At 38.9% G+C, this 8,949-nt stretch overlaps 1 protein-coding gene across 1 annotated transcript in view; it reads right to left on the reverse strand.

The window, feature by feature from the left end:
- Positions 1-8,939, reverse strand: part of SGK3 (serum/glucocorticoid regulated kinase family member 3) — a 125,035-nt gene extending 116,096 nt beyond the window's left edge. Inside the window, exon 1 of the mRNA XM_087420492.1 lies at positions 8,847-8,939. The gene's annotated coding sequence lies outside the window, so the exon portion shown is untranslated. The remainder of the gene's footprint in view (positions 1-8,846) is intronic.
- Positions 8,940-8,949: the final 10 nt, after the last annotated feature.

Below are 8,949 nucleotides of genomic sequence, written 5' to 3' on the forward strand. Positions count from 1 at the left end.
ATATGAAACAGCATTTGTTAGAATTGGCAAAGTTCATTGGACATTGCTAACGGTAGGAGTCTGACAGCTCTGCAGATAACATAAGACATTCAAATTCTGTAGGTTCAGAATTTAACACATTCAGCAATTAAATTTAGAATTGTAAGTCCTTTCTATTAGGCAAGAAATATATGATATTTAAAACATTTTTCAGTCAGCTTTCTTCTTGAAGTCTGGCAGCAGTTTCTAAATTAAAACATTAATATCAGAATAATAAAGTAAAAATGAAAACCCCATTTTCCAACTCACTTAACCAGTGCCTCATCATTACCATCTTAGTATCTGTGAATCAATTCTGTCTGTTCTTTCTGATGAGGGGCTTTGAGAGGAGTCGGCCTTGACCCCCTTCTCAAAGGCCCAGGGGACCTCCTGGTAAATCCAGGTAGACTTGTTCATATCAGCCCTGGCCCATGTTGGCCACACAGGGCTACCCTTGAAACCTCACTAAGCCCCAATTTCCTCATCTGTAAAATAAAACTACCCACCTACCCCACAGAGTTATTACGAGTATTTAATAATGTCTCTAGAGCATCCAGCACACGGTAGGTACCCAATAAATATGAGTTCCTTTCTCTTTGGTCTCCACAGGGTAAAATACAGGTCACAAATGACAAAAACTACAAAAATCCTGATGAAAGAAACTATTTGGTTTAGCGTGTACTGAAAACAGCAGAATTATCTAAACACTAAAAGTAAATCAACATTTACTTTCTAAAATCACCAAACTCATATAATCCTAAGCAAGTAAACTATAACCATGATTATAAGGTACAAGATACCATGCGAGGGAGATATCAACTAACTTTGCACTAATTATGTTGGTATTGTCTAATAGTTTTATTAGGAAACAACCGAGTAACCAGTTGGCAGAATATTGCAGATAATTTCAATTAAATGTTTCTTCCAATAAGCCAACAATATCTTAACGTTTGGCCGTATTTGCAGTATCAGAATTTCCCAAGGTAAGGCTTCATAGTGAAATCTTAGTCACAGCACTTGAGAGCGCTGAAGGGAAACGGAGCCAGGTCAAGATGCCTGCAAAACACTATTAGTCCTTTGAGACTAGACTACACAGCCATTCTTAAAAAAGGATTTAAAACAACAACAACTTTTCTAAAGACATACAGAAAAGGAACAACAGAATATACAGATCTATTTTTTAAAAGTCAGGGAACCCACAGACATATTTAAAACAATTTTTACAATAGTTTACATATTCACCTGGTTCAAAAATCAAGAAAATACAAAAGCAACACAGTGAAAAGTCTGCTTCCCACCGGGTCCCCATCCACCCAGTTCTCCTCGCCCAAGCCCAAATAGATAAACACTGTTAATTTCTTATGTATCCTCCCAGAGTCTCCTTGCACTTTGACAAACAAAGCAAAAATATATTATTTTTTCCTTGTTTTTCTACACAGAGGTAGCAATTCATACATATCGTTCTGCATCTCAAAGGCAAATTTTTAATCCTATAATGTCCAATGAAAGCAACAAATTCAATGGGAGAGGGACTTTTGTTCACACTTGAGTGGACCTTTAAAAAGAGGAACAGAAATAAATGATGTTAATGTTAGTGGGAATCAGAAATAAAGGAAATCTAAAGAGAGAGACAAAATTCAAAGGGGAAAGGGGGCATAGTCTTATAAGTCTCTTAAAAAGTCTTCTCTGCTAAAACATTGGAGTGTCTTCTCTTTCATTAATTAAAAAAAATCATTCCCTTCAAGTAAAAATAAATAAACCAAATAGTCATGGGGGGGGGGCAGGGGATAAAAGGAGACCATTTAGAAGAGAGAAAAGTACTTGTTGGAATTGACCAAAATGTCAACTATGCACAACTATGTACACTTAGACCTACAAAACTAAGAACCATTTTTTTAAATTATAGCAGTCTTAACTTCTGAATGTTTATTAACAATAGTCCCAGCTCAAGTAAGTAAATAATATAGTACTTTCATGTTTAAGCCATCATCAATTTTAGCACCATATTGTTTGGAGGCTGAATAAAAATGTCTTTTCAAAACCTTTTTCATTAATGTTTATGAAAAAATAGGCCTTTGCTCAGCGCAGTTTAAGTAGCTAACGGCTTAGTGCGGAGCTCCTCATAATGTCTGGCCGCAGCACCTCTACAGGTGAGCTGAGGTTGGTATGAAGTCAGCCACCACCTGATCCCCCACCTCTACCTCTCATGAGAGTCTCCAGCGGCCAGGCAACCTCACATTCCTGCAACCAGTACTGCTGCTCCTCTAACTCACAGGGATGGAAAGCTGATTCACTTCTCTCACCAATGCGTATCTCTGCTGATGAAAATCTGGAAGGACAGGGTTTGGAATCCTGACTTCTCCAAGACTGCTAACCTTTGGTCTAAGATAGCCTTCTTAGTCTTCAACGCACTTAAGAACAAAGAGGTAAACGAGATATCTAGAACTTTGGATGTATTTTTGAGGGAACGGTGGTCTTCCCTAGGAGTTAGCTTTGAAGACCAAAACACTCTCTATTCAATCCATCATACGGTTAACATCTTCAACAGGAAAAAAAAAAAAAAAATAGCACAAAACAGTGCAACTGCAATGACATGAACCAAAAAAAAAAATATTATAAATAGTTTTAAATTTTATCGTACATGCCAATGCTTAAAGAAAAACAGCTTATTTAGAGAAGAGGAGGTGGGTGGAGACTTCTGTGGAAATTCTGAAAGGAATTACTGGGCATTCTGAAAGGCTTTGAAGGTTGAAACCACTAGTTCTTTTTAATGTCTACCTTTCCTCCCAAACTAAAAGCTTTCCTTTTCTTTATTAAAGGCTTGTTCTTAACTGTAGCACCATGATTAGAACCTTTTTTGCCCATGACCAAAGTGAAGAGAGTGGGATGGAGAAAGGACAGGGAGAAATTTTCTTAAAGCAAAAGCTAGAAGAAGAAAAAAGAACAAGCTTAGAGCGGACTAAACTTGCAGAAACGGCGTAAGGCTGCAAAAGGATATAGGAGGAAAGTGTGGGCGATAGCTTCTGCACATGCGCAGTGGGAGAAGAAAAAGGGGGTGGAGAAATGTTAGCCCTGTCTGGAAAAACTGGTGGCGTTAGTAACTAAGGAGTTGTATGCATGAAATTATACTAAGTGTTACTAACTCTGAAACAGCCTATAACATAATAGGATCACAAGAAACATCAAGGTCAGCTATTCTTACCATTGGTGGAAGCTTTGCTAAACCAATTACTTCAAACAATGTACTTATCATCAGGAGATTATTTCAAAACATCTAAAGTTCAGCTGTTCTAATTTTTAACTGAATTCAACAATTTTTCCTTGGTTCAAGTCCATTATTTCTGTTTTTCCTTTAGTGATCACAAGCAATTATATGTGAATATTCTATCATTTCTCTTCTTAAATCTCTTGTATTTTAGATGTACTTAAAATACAAATATAGACTGACCTCCGTTAGAAGAATATACGTTTTATGCCAATTTGGAGGGATTTGTCGGTCCATCCACACCCCCTCACCTCATCCCCTTTATGAGCAGTAGTATAAATTTCCAAGAGTATTATCCACGTTTGGGGTATGGCAGGTGGCCAAGAAACACAGTAAAATAACTGGGTCAAATGTGCATGGAATCTATGATGTTGGCTGGCTACATAAACATGATTCTCTAACCAACAAAGCAAGCCTATACAAGAGAAAAATTTTTAAATGGCATTGAAAATATGGATATGCACACACAATAAAAGTTTAGAAAGATACACTTTAAAATGCTAAGTGATTATTAATGAGTAGGGTTTACTGGTGATTCTTATTTTCTCTTTTTCTTCTTAAAAAATGTATTACCTTGGTGATTTAAATATATTTTAAAAGATACAAAAGAGTGAACATATAAATACTAGAAATAGAAAATGGATAAATTATTAACTATAAACTGGAATTCTATGCAGCTGTCAAAACTAATGATGTAGATCTACAGATGTCCATGATAAAGTGTTAAATAAGACACAAAAGAACAAATTGTATAGAATGATTCCTATTTTTTAAAACCTCCATGTACATTTACAGATACACAAATTTATATAAGCATGGAAAAAGTCTAGAAGGATATAAAAACTTAGTAGTGGTTATCTTCGTGCATAAGATTAGAGTGGAGATTATTAGACTGTTAGATTATTTTTTACTTCACACGCTTCTCAGTTGCTTGAATTTAAAGGCATGCATACCTTTGTAATTAAAAATGTTTAGAAAATATGAGACAAAACTAAGATAAAAATGGGAAAAAAGTGATAGTGTTTTCTTGAGAAACTAAGGATATGATTCCTATATTCCCTTGTAGCTGGTCATATATATAATATACCTGTGTATTAGATTATATAGTCTACATAGTGGTCCTATATATATGTTTGTCTGCATGTGTGGATGTTGACTTGGAAACCAGGTCATTTTAAGTTAACTTTAATCTATTTTTATTTTAAAAACAGGGAGGTAAAAGACTAGAGTAATAAATTTCATTCTTATTTTTTAACTCAAGCAAGCAATTAGTCAAGTCTTAGTGAAGCCCCACTGTACTTGAGGGCGTTTCATACAGCAGTCTGTAGAGTGGCTGGCCCATCAGTGAGGTGGATTTTGTATATGAATATATTATATTGTATATGAAGTCCATTTTACCTATAGGGAAAAAATGTTTGGTATTGACTGGCATGGCAAATACATCAGGAACCTGAATGGAAGCAATTAACCTGAATCATATTCATTACTATATGCTATCTAAATACAATGTCATTTATTTAAAATCACAAAACAGTGATAATGACACTGTCATCTCAACATTATAGGCATTCTCAAAAAAGAGGAAGCCTTTAAAAAGATACAAAATCCACACCTTTTCTCAACCAAAAGCCTGTCAAATCATCTCTACTCTCAAGTTAAAAGCCACTAAACCAGCTCTACACTTTCATTATCTGCAAACAAACTCATTTCATGGCCTGAAGAAACATGGCCTACCTATTGACACTTCTGCACTTGATGGCACAAAGGAACTCTGCCCGCCAATATCCTATGTCAATAGATGTTTCTAATCCTTCCCAGACTTTCTTTGATCCCATATAGGTATTCCCCCTACATGCATGGACCGGTTGGGGGAGGCAGAGCAGCATTCTGCATGAATCCTCCACCATGAGATCTCACTAACATCTTTTAGTTCACCCACACACCTCCTATGTTTTGTTTTACATATGTATTATCAGTCTCTTACCCTGCAACAATTCCCCTTATATAATCACCCTTCTTTCACTCATCCCCCACCTCCACCCAAGGAAAACAGATTTTGGTTTTGAAAAATAGAAGAAATAGTGGCCACAAGGAGATAAACTAAGGCAGGTTTTCAGGACCTGTGGGAAATAGGAAAGGCCCTGAGGAATTGGACAAGGGCAAGGATATGGTACACTGCCCTAATTCTCTTTGAAAACTCTCTGGCTCAGCTTCAGACAGGCAATAAAATTTTACTGGTTAATGCTCTGAATCGGCCCTCAACATGTGATTTCCATGTTGTCTTCCTCGGCAATGACAATTAACTCAAAGTTAGTACTGAGTTAAAATTACTTTGACGTGAACTACAAGATGTGGAACCGGCACCTCTTGGATTTTCCTCTTTTCTCCATGAAATACAAAAAAAAAGTGAAATGAGAACAAAGATTTCACCATACGGAATGGAATAGGTAAAGGAAAACAGACTTCGAATCCCTTAAAATAATGTGGGAGCTGTTTCTGTCAGGAATAACATGTTACATAATTTGAGTTTCATGACTCAGCAGTTTAGTCAGTAATTTACATGAATTAAAAAAAGAGAGAAAAAACATGAGGATTGGAAAAGGTAAAGTGGTTTCTGAAACAAGGCAGGTTTCAAAAGTATTTTATTCCACCCCCACACAGAAGAACGTTGACAGGCAGATGACTCAGTTTGGTTTCATTAAGGGTTTCTTACCACCTAATATCCCTCATGGGAAAGGCCACCCCATCTCTCATTTCTCCCTGATAGTCCTTCTCAATTCCTCCCATCAGGTAATGGCCATATTTTCCTCTCTAATGGAAGGTTATCCATCTGGAGGTCACATACTTTAGGATACAGAGGGTTATGCTTGAAAGATGTAAATTGAGGGTTTTTTGTTTTTTTAAAAAGACGCTTTATACTAAAGTAATTGCAACATTTCAAAAAACAAAGTAATGTCAGACACTTAAAAAAAACCTATGCTCATTGTGTTTGAACTTGATCATAAATCTAAGTAGCTTAACTGAGTTCATCCACATTGAAAACCTGTAGTGAGTTGTAGTCCTTAAAATTGACCTTAATGAGCAGAGAGAGACAAGAAAGCTGTCAACACAAACACTAAAAACCATGTGTCCAATCTAAACACTCTCAAAATCAGAGACAAAAAGTAGGATGTGTGAGAGAGAAACAAATATAACCAGAGACGCTAAATCCTAAGAAATGAGTCCAAAGGGCATTCTCATCCCTTTTGTAGAAAGTATGTTGTATCAGATAGTGTTTGAAAGAGAGAGACATTAGATTAGGCCTGGAAATCTCAGGCACAAATCAATCACAGTATTTGAGAGGCATAATGTTTTAAAAGATCAAGAAATCTGAAGTCATTTGGAGTCATTCTTTCCACGAATGTTTATTACAGGCTGGCACATGCCAGGCACTGTGCACACACCTGCTCTCTATTCAAGACCTGCCCAGCAATCCTGGCTAAAGCACTATAACATTTCTATGCCTCAGTTTCCTCATCTGTAAAAATGGTAATAAAAAATGGCTACCAACCTTATAAAGTCTCTCTGAAGAGCAAATGAGTATGTAAACCATGAAAGTGTTAGATGTCATTTGGCTGAACTGAATTCATGAATGCCACTAATGTCTGTTGCACCATCAATTATATCAGAGGAAAGTGAGCCTTCCTGCTTCCAGGAGACACCCCATAATCCTATTAAATAAGGCTTAGAGTCTCATTTAATCATTTCCCTGGAAATTTAAAAATATGAAAGGCAGAGAAAGAGAAAGCTAGAAAGAGAAAGCAAGCTAGTATGATGTGCAGGTTTTGACATTAGGTTCATAATAACCATAATGACAAGAACCATGTCTATTTTATTCACCATTTTGAGTCTTCATCAATCTGGCCATTAGGCCAAGGCACTCATTTGAAGAGGGCACTTTATTCTGGAAAAATATCCTCTCAATATATTTGCAAATCACAAAATGGACACCTACAAGGTTGACCCATCAACTCAATGTTATCAATAGCAAATGGCAGTAAAATTACAAAGCATTATTTGTTATACTGATGTGTACAAACAAAAATGTTCTATTTTATAGTACATCTCACGTTCAATCTGACACTCAAATCTAAACTACAGTCATTTCAATTATCAAACAGATTAGGAACAAAGCTCCTTTTAAAAACAAAATTAGGCTGGATGCAGTGACAGTTGAAGAAATGGGGAAGTTCTGATCTCTCCAGAATTAGCAAACTCCGGTGGATGAGAAAGACCATTTTACAGAAGATGCTAGAGATCTGGCCAGAGATCTGCAAGGAAGAGGTCTCATTCCAGCTCCAGACTCCTTTCCCCCAGGGAGTGGAGGGCTGGCGGCTTGTCTTACAGGAGGGGTAGCCAAGCAGGCCAGCAGGCACACCCAGTCCTAAAATATGCCTGAAACTTCCTCTAATGTTTCCAGCTCTTGCAATGACATTCAGGGAACCGAAGTACGCAAAGCCTCTTCATTGCTAGAACCGCTGTACTTTAATATTGAGTTAATAAGTTGAGTTAATATTTATAAAGCACTTAGAAAGAGCCCAGCACATAGTAAGAGCTATCTAAGCATTTGTTGAATGAATAAGGCACTTTCCAGACTGGTTGGGTGAATTCTTAACCTAGTGAGAAAGTACAGAATTAAAATACACGACAGTCTATTTTTTTTACCTTGACAAAGAATTAGGAACTGTAGTGCTCTGTATTTATTACTGCATCTCAAGCGTACCCTGTATGGTCTCTTGTGCAGGACTGAAATTCTACTCATGGTTCAGAAATCAATATGCAAAATTAAATAATGAAAGAGTTTAAGTTTCAAGAGATGAATTCTTTCTCTTTTCTCTCTCTCCAAGTAACCACCACTAAAAACGACAAAATTGAAAAATCTCAAAGCACTTCTAGATGTACATCCCAATGCTAAAACTGTGGGAATAAATAGGGCCAAATTCATTTGAAAAGAGATGGAAAGGGTTCAAATCACAAGAGAACTTAAAAGGACAGCAACGGCATTCAAGTCGCAGACTACAGGTCCGCTGACAACAAGTTAATGATTCCCGTGCCCTCCACTCCCGAGAGCTCCTCCATCCCCGATGCTCGCAGGTGACCCGCACCCGCTTTCGACCTCAGGTTGGGGTCTCCCACCCTCCCAGTTCCCAGCTCCTCTTCGCTCGGAAGGTGGGCACGGGTTAACACGGTCGCTCCACCGACACCACTCGGGCGTTTAGGAATCAAAAAGCAGACTCGGAATTCACCTCGAGGAAACAAAGACCACAAACTCTCCGAGTCGGGTGCTGGGCGGGGGTATTGCTTTTCCCCTTCCGACCAACTCGGAGGTTTCCGGGCTGAGGGTGGGGAGAGCTGCCAGGGGACCCGGGAAAGTCACGTTTGCTCCGAGGAGAGGCAGCAGTCGAGGCCCGGGCACCCCTCGCGCCGCCCCGTCTCACCCGCCCCGGGGCTCCGACTGCGGCCGGACGCGCGCGCGCCCTGCCGCCCGGCCACCCGCCTGGGGTCCCCGCGGCCCCGCACCTACCCGGCTCCGCGGTGCTGCCTCCCGGCGTGGCGGGCGCGGAGCCGAGCGCACTCGCGCTTCCTCCTTCCCGGCAGCGCCGCAGGGCGCCGGCGTTTCCTCCCTG

Source organism: Ceratotherium simum, chromosome 31 (assembly GCF_057802395.1).
Source record: "Ceratotherium simum simum isolate JZ-2026a chromosome 31, ASM5780239v1, whole genome shotgun sequence".
Taxonomy (NCBI): domain Eukaryota; kingdom Metazoa; phylum Chordata; class Mammalia; order Perissodactyla; family Rhinocerotidae; genus Ceratotherium; species Ceratotherium simum.